General features: G+C 37.7%; 1 protein-coding gene across 1 annotated transcript in view; it reads left to right on the top strand.

The window, feature by feature from the left end:
* Positions 1-17,209, top strand: part of LOC106070416 (GTPase IMAP family member 7-like) — a 374,699-nt gene that overhangs the window by 248,636 nt on the left and 108,854 nt on the right. The gene's annotated exons all lie outside the window — the stretch shown is intronic.

The following is a 17,209-nucleotide window of genomic DNA, read 5'->3' as shown; positions in this document are numbered from 1 at the left end:
ACAGGTTCCAAAGCCAAGCGCTTAACCACTAGGCCACATCACCCCCGGCCTATCTATGAAGGAGACATAATCCTAGCAAGAGACAGAGAGAAAAGGAGAAAGACGAACGACAGATTCTTATGTGATGCCCCAACTGACCCATAAACAAGGGCCATATGGAGGTGACATAGGTCATGGTTGACAGACAGACCTAGGTAAGTATGAAAGCAGAATACTATGAAAGACCTCAATACTAAATCTTTTAAGTCATACCATTATTTTGTTATTTTCAGGCTTTTAAAATGCCACCCTGGCCATAAAATTACATTGTCACACTTATCTTACACTACATTTGAACATTATCAATACTGTGGACAGACCGCATTAGCTGTTAAAAGTGTTGACAGGAATACAACAGCGCTAATGTTTCAAACCATTTCACCTGAAAGGTAGTTTATCAACTGAAGCCATTAATTTGATATGAATTAAGTCTCACTAATGTCACTACTTGTTCACTGAACATAGACACCAAGACCGCTCAACAGTTACGGTTCTATGATCGATCTTTTCAGGATGGCGTGATGGAACGGAGGAAGGACTCTTTGAATTTGAAGATTAAGTAGTTTTGTCCAGTCGTGGCTCTGATGCTACCAACAACAGAATTGATAGACACGCACTGAGGATGAACCTTTTAATTCATCGAAACACAGAACAAAAATCAGTTGCTCTCAGACTGGTAGCGACATAGCAGAAGGTACGGGTGCATTAAGTGTTTGTTTTCATTTGCTGGTCTAAGGATAAAGCGCTTCACTATTTCAACGAAAATTTCGAGTTCAAATCTGTTCAATTTGTATTGTTGTTGGTGCAACTTTTTTAAAAAACTTTCTTAGTTGAAGCCTGACTGGTAGAGGGGTATGGGCACTGGACTAATGTCTCGAGGGTCCCGGGTTCAAACCGCTGTTATCACCCACAGTCCTGGGGAAGGTTTTGGTTAAGATGTACTAATTTTAAACTTTTAAGAAATATCCGAAACACGTACAACCTCAAAACAATACGAGCGTTTGGTGGACCAGTAGAAGAGACTCAAAAGAATTTACAAACAATGCAGTGAACGATTGATCAGGAAATTGATAAAGAAATACCAAACAGTGAATTAATTGCCCTTGGGTAGGCAGATGGAGCTCTTGACAGCACTATTGACCAGTGTTTGTAGGCTTTGGTATTGAAAGTATTATGTCCCCTGTTCCAAAGGAATAGCTCTCTCTTTTTCTAATTAACTTGTGAACCTCGGTCCATATCTTTCCCCATTTGAGACTCAGTGAATCTTTTGGGAGGATGATGAGTTTTCTCCTTTCTGTCAAGGCTTAACGAGGTTGTCATGTGACCATCACAAAGTCCAACGCTTAACGAGGTTGTCATGTGACCATCACAAAGTACAACTCTTGTTTATTCCAAACTAATGTCAGATTTAAACTCTCATCTCACGAATTTGTCAACTTCTCTTGAACAACTGAACCTTAATTCAAGCAACTCAATCACTGATTCAGGTCTAAAAAGAATAAAAAAGGTCCCCTTGCAGACCGTGTGTTCTATACGGCAGATGATATAAAGGTCATCTGTTTCTGTGGTCTACGGTTAACGAGGGTGTCATGTGGCCAGCACAACGACCAACCGCCTTTACTTTTCCTCAACTAATGTCAGGTTTGGAGGACTCAGAGGCGCCAAAAGATCCTGTAATTAAAAATCCAAAGCTTCACCAGGATTCGAACCGGGGACCCTCGATGATTAGTTTTTCCCGTTTCTGTCAAAGCTTATCGAGGTTGTCATGTGGCCAACACAAAGTCCAACTCTTGTTCATTCCAAAATAATGTCAGGTTTAAACTCTCAGCCAACGAATTTGTCAACTCCACGTAAGCAAATGAGCCTCAATTCTATAAACTCAGTCACTGTCCCAGGTCTAACTGAGCCTCAATTCAATGAACTTAATCACTGTCCCAGGTCTAACTGAGCCTCAATTCAATGAACTTAATCACTGTTCCAGGTCTAACTGAGCCTCAATTCAATGAACTTAATCACTGTCCCAGGTCTAACTGAGCCTCAATTCAATGAACTTAATCACTGTTCCAGGTCTAACTGAGCCTCAATTCAATGAACTTAATCACTGTTCCAGGTCTAACTGAGCCTCAATTCAATGAACTTAATCACTGTTCCAGGTCTAACTGAGCCTCAATTCAATGAACTTAATCACTGTTCCAGGTCTAACTGAGCCTCAATTCAATGAACTTAATCACTGTCCCAGGTCTAACTGAGCCTCAATTCAATGAACTTAATCACTGTTCCAGGTCTAACTGAGCCTCAATTCAATGAACTTAATCACTGTTCCAGGTCTAACTGAGCCTCAATTCAATGAACTTAATCACTGTTCCAGGTCTAACTGAGCCTCAATTCAATGAACTTAATCACTGTTCCAGGTCTAACTGAGCCTCAATTCAATGAACTTAATCACTGTTCCAGGTCTAACTGAGCCTCAATTCAATGAACTTAATCACTGTTCCAGGTCTAACTGAGCCTCAATTCAATGAACTTAATCACTGTTCCAGGTCTAACTGAGCCTCAATTCAATGAACTTAATCACTGTCCCAGGTCTAACTGAGCCTCAATTCAATGAACTTAATCACTGTTCCAGGTCTAACTGAGCCTCAATTCAATGAACTTAATCACTGTCCCAGGTCTAACTGAGCCTCAATTCAATGAACTTAATCACTGTCCCAGGTCTAACTGAGCCTCAATTCAATGAACTTAATCACTGTTCCAGGTCTAACTGAGCCTCAATTCAATGAACTTAATCACTGTCCCAGGTCTAACTGAGCCTCAATTCAATGAACTTAATCACTGTTCCAGGTCTAACTGAGCCTCAATTCAATGAACTTAATCACTGTTCCAGGTCTAACTGAGCCTCAATTCAATGAACTTAATCACTGTTCCAGGTCTAACTGAGCCTTTATGCGACCAACCCAATCACTGAGTCACTTGTTATGGTCTGGAGAAAATGAATATTAGAAGTGTCATTGAATTAGATATTTTCATCTATGGCTGACAAATAGAAATAACTAGCGTTTTGGAGCATCCGGTGTGCAAACTAAAAGAATTGTTGATCATGTATGTCGTTTTTTGAAAGATTTGTGATCTTTTTTTTTAAAAAAGTACTTGTTGGCACTGTAAAACCAAATTTTCCTTGCATTACGAACTAATTTGTAGTATGTCTTTTACAACTGTGATCTGACGATATAGACTCCTTGATATTGTCTAATTATTTGTCTTTTCTTTCTAACCCTTTTTTTATATTTCCTTTAAGCACCCCCACAATCTTCCACATTTCATACTTTTCTTTTTCTACTTTGCTGGATTTTGTTGCTTAAAAGGATCATCGAAATGTTATCAAAGAGGATGCAACTGTGATTTAAAATGTATCCTGAAAATTCCTAATATTAATCGTTAATAAAATACAATTTCTAATTCAAAAATAATTTAGAAAAATGTAAATAAATAGCATCTATTAATAGCACGCAATTCACAATACCGACACACAAAACACCCCCTTAAATTCACTGCACCATCTCTCTCACACAAACAGCATTTTCACACACAAAATACTGCTTCCCACAACTCACAGCACTGACTGTCTCACAATGTCTCCCATTCAATAGATTCCCACAACATAATTGAAAAGAAAAACTGGAGTTCTGTCACAAATCCATCAATACACACTCACAGAAATATTCATTCACATACACATCTCTACAAACATAAACACTCACACACATCCTCTCTCCCACATACTCATGCACGCATACACTCATAAATAACCTATACAAGCATTATCCATCACACACACACAATATTACCCACTTTCACACACATTCACAGGCAAAGATTCTATACAATTATAGGCACACACTCATATTTATTCTCTCCATACACACACACACACTCACTCTACTCGCTCACTCTACACCAACATAAACACTGACAGTGACCAACTCATTGATTTCTCTCCGGTTCAATCAGAAAGACTTAACTCTTTCAATCACTGCGGCCCGCGATTCACATTGTTGACAGAATGTGCCCCCCCAACCTTCACTCTCCATTCCAAAGTGACGCTACCAAGAAGAAACCTCAGGGTTCCAATTAACTGATTAAAACGGACAGCCTTTAGTCGAGGGCCAGTCACCAAAAAGTGATTGCCGCTTTCATAGACTCTACGGCAAAAAAAAAACGATTCATCTCAGCGTATGCCTGGCATTTGGAAGCAGCGTATTTCATTAAGTGCTTCAGGAAGAGAGAGGGGGAAATGTCTCGAGAACTCTTAAATTGAAATTCTCAACAGCAAAGTTAAACTAAATTTCACCAGTATTTCTTAGTCTAAGATGAAGTAGGATCTTTGGAAGAATTCGAAAATTTGTAAAATTTGGTGCTTACAATGACGTAGCGCTTAACAACTGGCTTTAAAAAAAATCCTTATTAACATACAATTTGCTATTGGAAGTTTGGAAATTAGCGTATCGCAGATTTATGTAATTGGATTGGTCCTTGGTCAAGAGACTAAAATTCTATAAAGGATTCAAAATAAATACATAGAGTGAATAAAGCAGTGTTTCCCTTCCAGACCTTGCGATCTATGGGGCAGTTGACGTAAAGATCATCTGTTTCTGTGGCCCATTTTTAACAAGGGTATTGGGTGTCATGTTGCCAGCACACACGCCTAAAAATCCCGAAATAAAAAATCCCAGTCTTCATCGGGATTCGAACCCGAGAACCCTTGGTTTGGAAGCCAACCGCTTTACCACCGCGCCAAAATCATAGCGTAACACGTATAATACTGAAGCTACAGGCAGGCGTAATCTACGTACAACTTGTCTGTGCTCTGTTTAGGAACTATTCTGAAGTCATGCCTGGTTGAGCACACTAATGAGTTTGGCCTACTATAGATTGTTAAGGGGAATAACTAGAGACATTAAATTGTCTCATGAAGGATGACCTAATGGACCTAAAGACAATGGGCCTGTATATCTCAAACGTGTTTATGCTTATTATCACCTTTCTTTTTGTGTTTATATTAAAGCACATTATTTAATACTTAAACACGCTTCGCCAAAATAAGGGCACAATTAACGACAGCTTAAGCCAGCGAAAAATTCCGCGATACATTTAAAACACAATCTCCTCTTGATTTACATTTCAATTTTTTTACAAAGCTTATATCAACTCATTCTTGTCTGTCTGTCTTGTCTGTCTGTCTTGTCTGTCTGTCTGGTTACACGTTATTTCTCCCGCGCCCATTCTAGGATGAATATGAAACTTCGCAATTATATACTGGTAAATCATTATCTTGTTTAATGATAACAGGTATAATAATTGTTAACACAATCCCTCACATATTCTCAAATCAAGTTGATACTTTAAACTATAAAAACTTTAAACCTAATAAAAACATGCATCATAAACAAAAATTCTAAATTGGTCAATCAGTTTTTGCTAATTAATTATTTTGTTTCATATCAAATAAGGGAAATAACATTATTAGTAGATATAGTTTTAAAGACGGAGTTCTTCCCCTTTGGCAAAGCTTCGTTATTTTTAAAGAACTATTTATATTTTGCTTGTTAAGATCTGCTTTACATTATTCAAGCGTTGAACTACAATACAATAGAAAAAGAAAAGAGGACGATATGGAGTAACGTTGGGACGATGTAAGGTAATTTATAAGAAAAAATAAAAACAATTAAAACAAAAAAGACTAGGAAAGATTTAAAATAAAATAGAAAAGATAAATAATGAAAAAGACGACACTGTTGCCAACTGAATAAAATATATATAAATATAAATAAATATTATACTTTCTAAACTAGAAATCACTTTCATATCTCTCAATACTGCAATGTTTAACTTCCATTTCTATATAAAACAAAATTAATTAACTACCACTAAGTGGTTCATATTTTGACTGATTTATGAAACGTTGTGCAGAAAGAAAGATGGAGTAGTTCATACAAGCTGCGTAACATTGTTTTATTGCTAACTGTGAAAAAGCACTTAGAATTTCATTACTAAGTATTGGACACACGTTATGTGTAAATTTCTTAACTACAAAGTCTATCTTATCAACATTTTTCACATTCAGAACACTAGAAACAACAGCGTAGTTGTTCTGTACACCCCTACAGATGTTATTGTCTTAGATCTAGAACCTAATATTATTTTACATGTAGTGCCTGTTATTATCCTAGACCTAGAACCTGTTTTACTGTTATTGTCTTAGTTCTAGAACCTGTTATTGTCTTAGATCTAGAACCTGCTGTATACGTAGAACTCTAGTTTTAAGACTCCTATTAATGATTCATTTAAAGATGGCGCTTCGGTCAAAGAACATCACGATTTCTCCATTTTGCCCTTGTCTGTCGTCTGATCTAGAATATGGGGAGTCGTGTCCCTTTAATCAACTGGGGGCCACCGGTAATGGAAGAATGTTGTTAGAAAACCATTCGATTATATTGTCTTATATCGACTTTCTCATCAGGGATGTGCTCTAGTCTGCTCAGACCTTTTTCTTTGCTTTGGCTTGCATTGTCCTTCACTGATCTTAGGATGATTTATTTAGCATATATTAACATTGGTATGCCTGCGCTGGATGTGGCAAAATATGTAGCTCACACCTGGGTCTGCGTAACCACGGGAAATACTGCATTCTTCATTAATCTTCGGACCCTAAAACTAGCCTTATTATTATTATGTTAGAAATGAACGAGTAGTCATTCTCTGGCGCTGCCTGGGTCGAATTTCGCTAAAGAGAAACAAAATTCATCGTAGTCCCTTTAACAGTTTCCACTGAGGAATTTTCTGGTGATGTGGCAGGTCTGCAGCAGTACCGCCCTTTGACAGGCAACGAGAATGTTCCTAGGAATGTTAAGGGCCTTGAAGGTGTCTGTGAGGTCAGTTGTTATTATCCCCTCGTTTGATATAACAATGGGGTATATTGTTTTTTTGGACAATTTTCATAGACGCTTAATCTCCAAGCCTAGGTTCCCATATTTTCTTTGTTTTTCTATCTCAGTTTTTCTTAAATTATGAGACAGTGGTACAGCGATGTCGATAATGGTAGCGGTTTTTTTCTTTTTTATCAACGAACAGAAGACCAGGGCGATTGAAATCTACCGTTTTGTCGGTCAGAATAGGACTATCCCAGTACAGCAGATGTTCAGTAGATTCGACAACCTCTTGTAGAGAGTATTAATAAAAAGGAGGAGTGTCCTTACCGATCAAATTATGCGTCAAAGTCAAGTGTTGGAGTATTATCTTTGCAACTTGGTTATGGAGACCTAGGTAGGCAGATTCTGATAGGATGATCCAATATCATTGTCAGTTGAAATATAGATGCAAAAAGTGAAGTCTGCATTCAAGATATAACAATGGACGAGGCCGCTAATTAATTAGAAAAGTAATTAAAATTTTGTACATTCTGATACATATTTATTTGAGGGTAACGCGGGGCGCTTGTACATTTCACTAACTGTCAACGTAAGTGTTGCTTTAATTCTGTAGTGACACCCTATGTATTGGTGAGTTTTTTAATTCCATCTATTAGGGACGGCCATCGGCATAGGCTAACTAGGCAGCCGCTTAGGTCCCTCCGATAGATAAGGGCCTCAACACGCAAGATTAAAGGTAAAAGTGTGAAACTTGGAACAAATCTCAACTAGCAGAGCTCTATGTCTACTAGTCTAGCTCTATGGTTCTATGTCTACTAGTCTAGCTCTAAGCTCTATGGCTCTATGGCTCTATGTCTACTAGTTTAGCTCTAAGCTCTATGGCTCTATGTCTAATAATCTAGCTCTAAGCTCTACGGCTCTATGTCTACTAGTCTAGCTCTAAGCTCTATGTCTCCTAGTCTAGCTCTAAGCTCTATGTCTACTAGTCTAGCTCTAAGCTCTATGTCTACTAGTCTAGCTCTAAGCTCTATGGCTCTATGTCTACTAATATAGCTCTAAGCTCTGTGGTTCTATGTCTACTAGTCTAGCTCTAAGCTCTGTCTACTAGTTTAGCTCTAAGCTCTATGGTTCTATGTCTACTAGTCTAGCTCTAAGCTCTATGACTCTATGGCTGTATGTCTACTAGTTTAGCTCTAAGCTCTATGTCTACTAATCTAGCTCTAATCTATATGGCTCTATGTCTACTAGTCTAGCTCTAAGCTCTATGTCTACTAGTCTAGCTCTGAGCTTTATGGCTCTATGTCTACTAGTCTAGCTCTAAGCTCTATGGCTCTATGTCTACTAGTCTAGACCATGCAGGAGGGTTTTTAATAAATGGCGTAATTCTGTTTCTGTCTTAATTTTCAACCTCGAGTTTTCCCCTTGTGACCAAATGAGTTGAGAATTTGTTTCGCATTTATATACATATACGTTGAGACTCAACGGTTGAGATTTTAAAGAAAATCGTTCGAACCGTTTTCGAAATATAATGTATATATAAATATATATACATAAATACATACAAGAATTGCTCGCTTATGAGTATAGGATGCATAGAGTGTTATGGCCAAGACTAAACAAATGTTTCACTCCTATCCCTCTCAGAAGTTAGAAACAAGAATCACTCTTCACTCATCCCACCACCCCCACACCCCAAGTTCTCAGCACACACACACACACACATACTTCACGCCCATTCAGTTGGGGCAATGGGCAATTTATTTGGAAGCTTCGGTTTCCATACGGTAATGATGTAGACTGTGTGTGTGTGTGTGTGAGCGAGAGGGAGGGAGAGAAGTGAAAGACGGATGGCTGGAGATATCTATATGGCCTCCTTCAGTCGCGACTATGGATCATCTCATAGAAATGAGATGAATGCCTGGGCATTAGCTGTGGTCGGAACGATGTCGCCCACACACCAGTTCCCCCCACTCCACGCAGCTGATGTATCCAAAAGGAACGGCAGTGCCGATACAGTTTGGGGTCAGCGGCGTCGCAGGTTCTGCCAGGGTGTTGCACTGGGTGCTGCAAACTGCCTTAGGGTCGCCAGCTAGATAGCTGGATAGATAGATAGATTGATTGATTGATTGAGAGAGGTTGAGAGAGAGTAACATACCAGAATTTCAGAACATTGGAAGTCAATGTAAGAATTGTAGTACAACACTATAGGTCTTCAAATGTACAAAATGATATATAAATATTGTGGTGTGTACATGTAGTTCGATATCACCTTTAGTGCTATTAAGTTTAGAATAAAGCACAATTGTGTATGCAATGGATAGTAAAGGATTTATACATGCATTGTGTTACAGTGAAAGTGATTTTTTTTTCTGTATGCATTGTTTAAGACGGGAAAGGGGGGGGGGAGGAGTTTGTTTTGTTAAAAAAACTGTAAAGGTTAACGCCGAAAAAAAGGCTTAAAATAAACATCAAACTAGTTTCATCTACTCGAATATAATGGCATTGTCTGCCCTTGTTTTGAAGAAGAGTTGCCGTTATTGATTGCTCGCCCTCTAGTTTACACCCTAGGCAATGTGGTAGCCTTGAAAATGTCACGGGTGAAATGAAGAATTGACATTTTTCTCTTGTTTGAAGTTGACAGAAGAGTTTAATGATAGATTCTCAGAGGCTTGACTTTGAAGTCAGCAGTCAGTGGGTAAATGACAGGTATGGAGATGTGTATTTTTAAAGAGAAATGCAGATGCAAGGAAGAAAAGAAGCCGACGTGCATACGTGGGAGTGTGGGGGGGGCGTGTTTGTCTTAGGTGAACATTGTAGACATTTTAAGTAACATGATTTTCCATACTCTGTGTAATGTACATACACGAACAGAATTTATACATTTACAGTGAAGCTTAGAGCAAGAATGTAATGCTGTTGAATATGTGCAAAGTTTATGTTTTAAGTCTATGTATATGTACATTTATGTATGTATGTCTGTCTGTCTGCTTACCTACCTTCCTACCTACATGATTATATGCCTGCCTACCCACATGATTATATGCCTGCCTATATACATGATTATATGCCTGCCTACATACCCGATTTCCTGCCTGCCTACCTACATGATTATATGCCTGCCTACCTACATGATTATATGCCTGCCTACGTACCCGATTTCTTGCCTGCCTACCTACATGATTATATGCCTGCCTACCTACATGATTATATGCCTGCCTACCTACATGATTATATGCCTGCCTACCTACATGATTATATGCCTGCCTGCCTACCTACCCGATTTCCTGCCTGCCTACCTACCAGACTTCCTTCCTGCCTACCTACATGATTATATGCCTGCCTACCTAACCGATTTCCTGCCTGCCTACCTAACCGACTTCCTGCCTGCCTACCTAACCGACTTCCTGCCTGCCTACCTAACCGACTTCCTGCCTGCCTACCTACATGATTATATGCCTGCCTACCTAACCGATTTCCTGCCTGCCTACCTAACCGACTTCCTGCCTGCCTACCTACCCGACTTCTTGCCTGCCTACCTAACCGACTTCCTGCCTGCCTACCTAACCGACTTCCTGCCTGCCTACCTAACCGACTTCTTGCCTGCCTACCTACATGATTATATGCCGCCTACCTAACCGATTTCCTGCCTGCCTACCTAACCGACTTCCTGACTGCCTACCTAACCGACTTCCTGTCTGCCTACCTAACCGACTTCCTGCCTGCCTACCTACATGATTATCTACCTGCCTACCTACATGATTATCTGCATGCCTACCTATCTACATTTATAGATATATATCTATTTTAAATTTCTCTAACATATAAACAAAACAAAACAAAAACATATACAGTAAGTAGATACAGAGTAGAGTAAGTAGATTACGTCCTTGGCTAAACATCCTGCGCGACGGAATGTGATGGAAGCGGGAAGGGTGCGAACTCAAGACGCCCTGTTTAGACAGGAAGGTGTCTGAGAAATAGTGGAATATCTATTGCTGATAGTGGAATGTCTGTTGCTATCTACGTATGTAATATCCTCATAAATATTGTAGAAACTAAGACTTTAAACTAGCTTTTTGTAAAATGTAGAATCTGCACATTTTTTTTTAATCGTGTTATGAATAAACATAACCAGACTAATACAACAAATTAGACAATAAAACAAAGAGGGGGTGGGGGGAATGCGTTAGGCAGATAAGCTTGGGTGTTAAAGTGTGTGAGTGTGTGTGTGTGATGAGCAGTTAGTGAGTGAATATATAAAATGCAGTTAGTTTGTTTCTGTGTACTGAGCAATTTTGATGTGATGTTCAATGACTTTTGTGTGGAAGGCCTGGGAGACCTTGACCTATATCACACCACTTAATTATGACATCACGATGTCTCCACAAGGACAGGAAATAATTCTTCCATTATACTTTATGCCATTCCCGTGACATTTGAAAACAATGCCGCGCCGTCAATAAGTTACGTAACTCGTAACATTGTATCAGCTTTTCAAACAGTAACCATTTATTTCTACTATAATAAAATTAATAATTGAAATACAATTAACAATGCCATTCTCCACAGCAGAGATGCCCAAAAAATACGGCCCGCGAGCCTGATCCGGGCCCGCAAAGTGGTTTCATTCGGTCCCCGAAAATTTGGTACAAAGTGTAACAAAAATCTCCCTTTCTTCCAAAAAAAAAAATTGATTGAAAAATGTATCTTTCCCTACGTTAGGACCCTCAATTTTTCTCTTATGGATTGGTACTTTGACATTGAACATTTGTAAGTTTATAAAATGGGAGAGCCGAAAAAAAACAACTACAAGTTTATTCTGAATTTAGAGCCTACCAGGAAAAGTGAACGGATCTTTTTTGTGTGTGGAACATGCTAATAAGCCAACATATTTGTTTTGTTAAGTGTGATGTTTCAAAGAAAAATGTACAACCAGTATTTTAAAACAAATGTGACGTCATTCTTGATTTCAGCAGCGATTGTTAAACTATGTCTAGTGATTGGAGTATCAATGGGAATATTTACCCCCCAAAAAAAGACAAAAAAAATGAAATGAGTCGTTGGTAAAGCTATCTTCATTGTTTCTCACATTGTAAGTAGACAAATCATTAGGATAGTTCCAAGGACCAATGAAGCCAGTTTCCGACGCGTAAAAAAGAAATAAATTTTCAATATCCCATTAATAAATTTACTAGATTCACAAGTTTACAAGTTTCTATAAAAATTGGTTGAGATCAATTTCATTTTTGTACATTTTTGGTCATGTGGCCCGCGAAACGAGTGTCGTAAATTAAAATAGCCAGCAGGGTGGTATTAGGTTGGGCATCACTCCATTGCATCACACATTGCTCCACAGGATCCGAAAATATAAATTGCAGTCTGAAAGTACCCCCCAAAAAATAGAGCCAGTCAGTACTGTTAATAAGGAAACTATATCAACAGTAGTCCTCAGGTTTTCAAATAAAGAGTTTTTCAAACTGTTAATGAGGGTATGACACCCACAGCAGTCCACAGGTTTTCAAATAAAGAGTTTTTCAAACTGTTAATGAGGGTATGACATCCACAGCAGTCCACAGGTTTTCAAATAAAGAGTTTTTCAAACTGTTAATGAGGGTATGACACCCACAGCAGTCCACAGGTTTTCAAATAAAGAGTTTTTCAAACTGTTAATGAGGGTATGACACCCACAGCAGTCCACAGGTTTTCAAATAAAGAGTTTTTCAAACTGTTAATGAGGGCATCAGTGATCAATTATTTAAAGCCTGCAACACGCAAAGTGTGTGTGTGTGTGTGAGACACATCGAATGTCCAACGTGAATGTGTGGCCGAGTGGCATAAAACGCTTGGCTAACTATCAAGAGGTGCTTAAGTTTAAATTCTGACTCTACTAATTTTTTGCCTTGAGTACAGCCTAAAAAAACCTAGAAACCTGCCATATATCCCCCCACCTCCTTTTTCCAAAAGGTCAACTAAAGATGCGCTAAAAAAAGAGAAGTCATAAACTTTGAATCAATGCAAAGTGAAATCCTCTAAAATCATTAAAAGTCTTTTTATTCATAGTAAAACAAAAAGTAAATCCAGCATCACCGTAAAATCTCTAAGAATTTTGGGATTTGCCGAAAAATTCCAGCACATTATTTTCCCAGCAGCTTTAACACACTTGGAAAGAAAATTTTCTAAAAAATTTCTAACTGGGAGTGTTAAGTCAAGGTCAATTCTTGAAACAAGAGACTTGAGATTTCAAACAAACAAAATTCGAGTGTTATTTACAAATAGAACAGTTGTGGCATAATCTGGTTGGTTATTGATCTGCGTTGCCATGGCGATGTAAACAAATGCGGCCCAACAGATTCATTGTCGTTTACATGGAAATGAGTTTGACCAAGAGCAGGGAGCGTCAAGGATTGCGGAGATGGTGATGGAGGCCCGTGTTTTAATTTGAACATCGAACAGGTGGTTTAACGTTGGTGCAACGTCAGCTAGACCTGTCTACGATCCAAACCACATCTGTCTTTAGTAAAAGTAATTCTTATTTGCTTTAAAAGTAGTCATCATTAAGAATTTTAAAACAATTACATATTGTCAGGGGGGGGGGGTATGGCGAGAATGAATGTTACTTTGATATTTTGATATGTTTGTTATATCCCTTTGTCATGTGAATAGTCTTGCACGTGTTATGAACTGAAGGGTTAAGTCTTCGTTGAATGTAAGAGAGAGTGTGTTAAGTTAGTGAGGTCTTGCTCTCGGTCCTGGAAGGTTGGACGTTTACTTCCTGGAATGGTGTTTATGCATTTATATATTTCATAAAGTTGATTGACTAGTGATTGTGAATTAATAATATTTGAGAGTCGATGTCATTGTGTGATTTATTGAATATTAAAGTTATTCATTGTTATTATCAGGAGTTGAAGTTTACTTAGTAAAAAGTAATTCTAATTGAGCGGATATCTGGAGTTAAAGTGTATCAAGTAATAATTGTTTGTATTTGTGAAACCCCTAGAGGGCCAACCAACAACCCAAGTCAAAACAATAATGTGAACCCTGGCACATAGAACAAAGAAAGCAATGTTAACGACGTAGCGGCGGAAATAGATGGCCTTTTAGGTGGTGTTTTTATACCCAATTTGCCCCCCCCCCCCTCCTTACGCCTTTCGCTCAAGCACCATGGGCGACTGCTGCACCCACCCTCACCAGGGTATGCAATATAATTGTGGATGTGCAGACTAGATCAATTGAAAATATGTTGTTTGAATTTTAAATTATATTTCTTCATCTTAAAGCAGTTTCGCCAAAGTGTTTCTTTACTCATTACCTGCCCTAATGCTTGTAGACAGACTAAATTAAGTAGCAACTTTTTTAAAAGTTTTTTTTATTGGTAGCTTCAACTTAGAAATAATATCCCTATCAGAGTAATGTCTGGATCCCTTGTATATATCCCCATTAGATTAGATTTTCAGTCTAATTTCTATTGGCAATTATTTGATCCTCGATAGGTATACCAAATATAAACTGTAGACCTTGAAAGAAAAGTCAATTAAATTACAGGTTAATTGCAATTTAAAATGGGAATGAAATAAAAAAAAATATTACTTAAAGTTGAATGTATTTCTCGTAGTTTAAATTTTAAGAAATAATTTAAATACATTGTTCAAGCCTAGTTGCATCTCAGAAAATAAAAGGGACATAACAATCTTTAAGATGGTTGTTCAGAAAACTCTATTATCCCCCTTTAGTTATTTTGTGTGGTGTAAAGTCAAAAAAATCTTAGACTTATTAATTATTCGACTTTGTTAATCAAAGGAAGAGAAATTTATTCAAAGAAAGAAATTATCAAAAAAATATGACAATGTTTATTCAATACATTCACGTTTCACCTTTTATAAAAACCATCAAACAATAGAATGCAATCCCATTGCCAAATATTTCTGTACTTAATAGGAAAAGGGAAATAACGCATAATTATTGTATAGTTTGTACTGAAAATGTTATATTTGTTTTTATCTCCCTTGTATTTTATTTTTTGGGGATAAAAGGTCAACGGATTGGAAAACTGAAATAGAAAGGTATGTGTGTGTCTGTGTGTGTCTGCCTGTGTGTGTATGTCTGTGTGTGTATGTGTCTGTCTGTCGGTGTGTCTGTGAGTGTGTTTTTTTATTGGTACCTAGAGGTTTAAATTTTAAACCCCAAAAATGAAGCATAGTTACTTTTACTTGTGATGCATCTATCCGTGATGCTCTTCCCTGTCATCCAGAAGCTCGGGGGTCTTGCTTGGGCTGCACCGTACAATGGTGAGAGGAGACCAGGCATCAAGCGCTTTCCTGCATTTCATGTTGCATTCTACTGGCGTCTACTACAACGGATATTCCCCGTAGCAACGGGCGTCAGGAGCTAATGCGAGTGTGGGAAAAGAATATCGAAGCCCATGTAGACAATGCTTGCTTTGTAGTGAGCTTTATCCTCTTGAAAATAATGTTTGTGTTAATCAATCTAACTTGTAAAAGGGTGGAGGGGTCTGTTTTGGTCAGCCAAAAGACGACCTCAGAATGATGTCAGGGCAAACATAACAAAACAACATTTTACACTTCTGAAAAGACAAGACGGTTACATTTAAGCTGGTAGAGAAATGTCTACATGTCTTGTGTTACCAACTATTCTTACTTTTTTTTTCCCAGGCTGACAAAATACATACAACCAGCAATTTGTTACATAAAGAAAACAGTCAAACCAGCGCTTCTTCCATAATGAAAAGGTGTACCAGTCATATAGTAGAACCAAGATAGATTCATAGTCAGGATTTTAAGAGTTTGTCATCTCAAAAGAGACACAAGTCATCGTTTACAAAACAAAAAGGTACAAAAAATCCTTTGTTCTCATATATGGCCTCCTTCAGTCAGGAAGCGGCTATGGATCATCTCATGGAAATGAGATAAATGCCTGGGCGTTAGCTGTGGTCGGAAAGATGTTGCCAATACATCACCTCCTCCCTCTCTCCACTCAGCAGATCTATCCAATGAAACGGCAGTGCCGATACAGTTTGGGGTCAGCGGCATCTATTTTGTTATAACTAAATAGAATTCCACTATCTGATATAAACATTTCACATGTAGTGTTAGAGTTGAACTGGTGTGATGGTATATCTCGTTATCAACGGTTATAAAATTTGAATGCTACTATACTCTTATCACATACTTTTTTTTAAAATAATGTTATTGTCATTAAAAGATTACTTTACCAAATGTACCAAATAATAAACGATATTTCTTAAATTATAAATTTATGAAAGAAAAATATCAAAACAGGTGCTTAGCTGCTAGCATATCTTCTGGGAAAGTAAAATTTATACTAGTTTAAATAACTTTTCAATGATAGGACAGTCTATTATTATATGTTATTTTCTCATCGCTAGTATGATTGATTGATTTTTGATTTGAGGCACATCGGCACAATTTAGGCCATGTCGTGACTCGCATCGCTAGTATCCTAAGGCTACCAAATATATTGTACAAGATCAGCTTTAGACTATTCTAACAGATAAACCCAACCCAACTACAGACTGTCACCAGAGCCAGAAGTCATAGCTTATTGAAACCTGTTTTCAAGGGTTTAACAAAGTAAAACATGTGACAACACGTTTGAATGTTTTACATATTAGTTAAAGGTTCTTAAATGTTGAATTATCTTCCTTTTATTTTCTCATCTTGTAATTATTTCTTTAGTCAATCAACACAAACCAAAAATGTTATAATGCGAAACAGATTAATAGGCCTAAAGTTATTTCAGAAATGTTACGTGCTTATATTACAAACCTTATAATCGCTCTGTCTGTCAGTCTTTCTGTCTGTCTGTATGGTGCTATTTCTGGTGAACTTCCCATTCTCAGATGAAGTTGAAATTTCGCACAATTATACAATATTCCTAACGAAATACGATTCATCAGAAATATCATTTATCCATTAATTAATTAATTAATTTAGTGATTTATAATTCATTAAGTTTGATATTGATTGAAGAAAATAAAATCTTACAGTAGTGATAGATATAAATATACAGTTCTTTCTCTTGTTTATTTTTAATAATGCTTGTTTATTGTGCATTTAAGAATGTCTTAAGTTCCAGACATTCTTTTAGAAAGGATGATTGTATTGAAGGCCTAACCTTTAACAGGATGAAGGGGATAGTGGCGGGAAGGATTCGAACCCGGAACCCTCCAGTCGAAAATCCGGATCGTATACAACGTGACCAGG

The sequence above is a fragment of the Biomphalaria glabrata genome, chromosome 13 (genome assembly GCF_947242115.1).
Source record: "Biomphalaria glabrata chromosome 13, xgBioGlab47.1, whole genome shotgun sequence".
NCBI classification, from domain to species: Eukaryota; Metazoa; Mollusca; class Gastropoda; family Planorbidae; genus Biomphalaria; species Biomphalaria glabrata.
The sequence above is the reverse complement of the archived record's forward strand: the minus strand, read 5'-3'. Positions and strand labels throughout refer to the sequence as shown.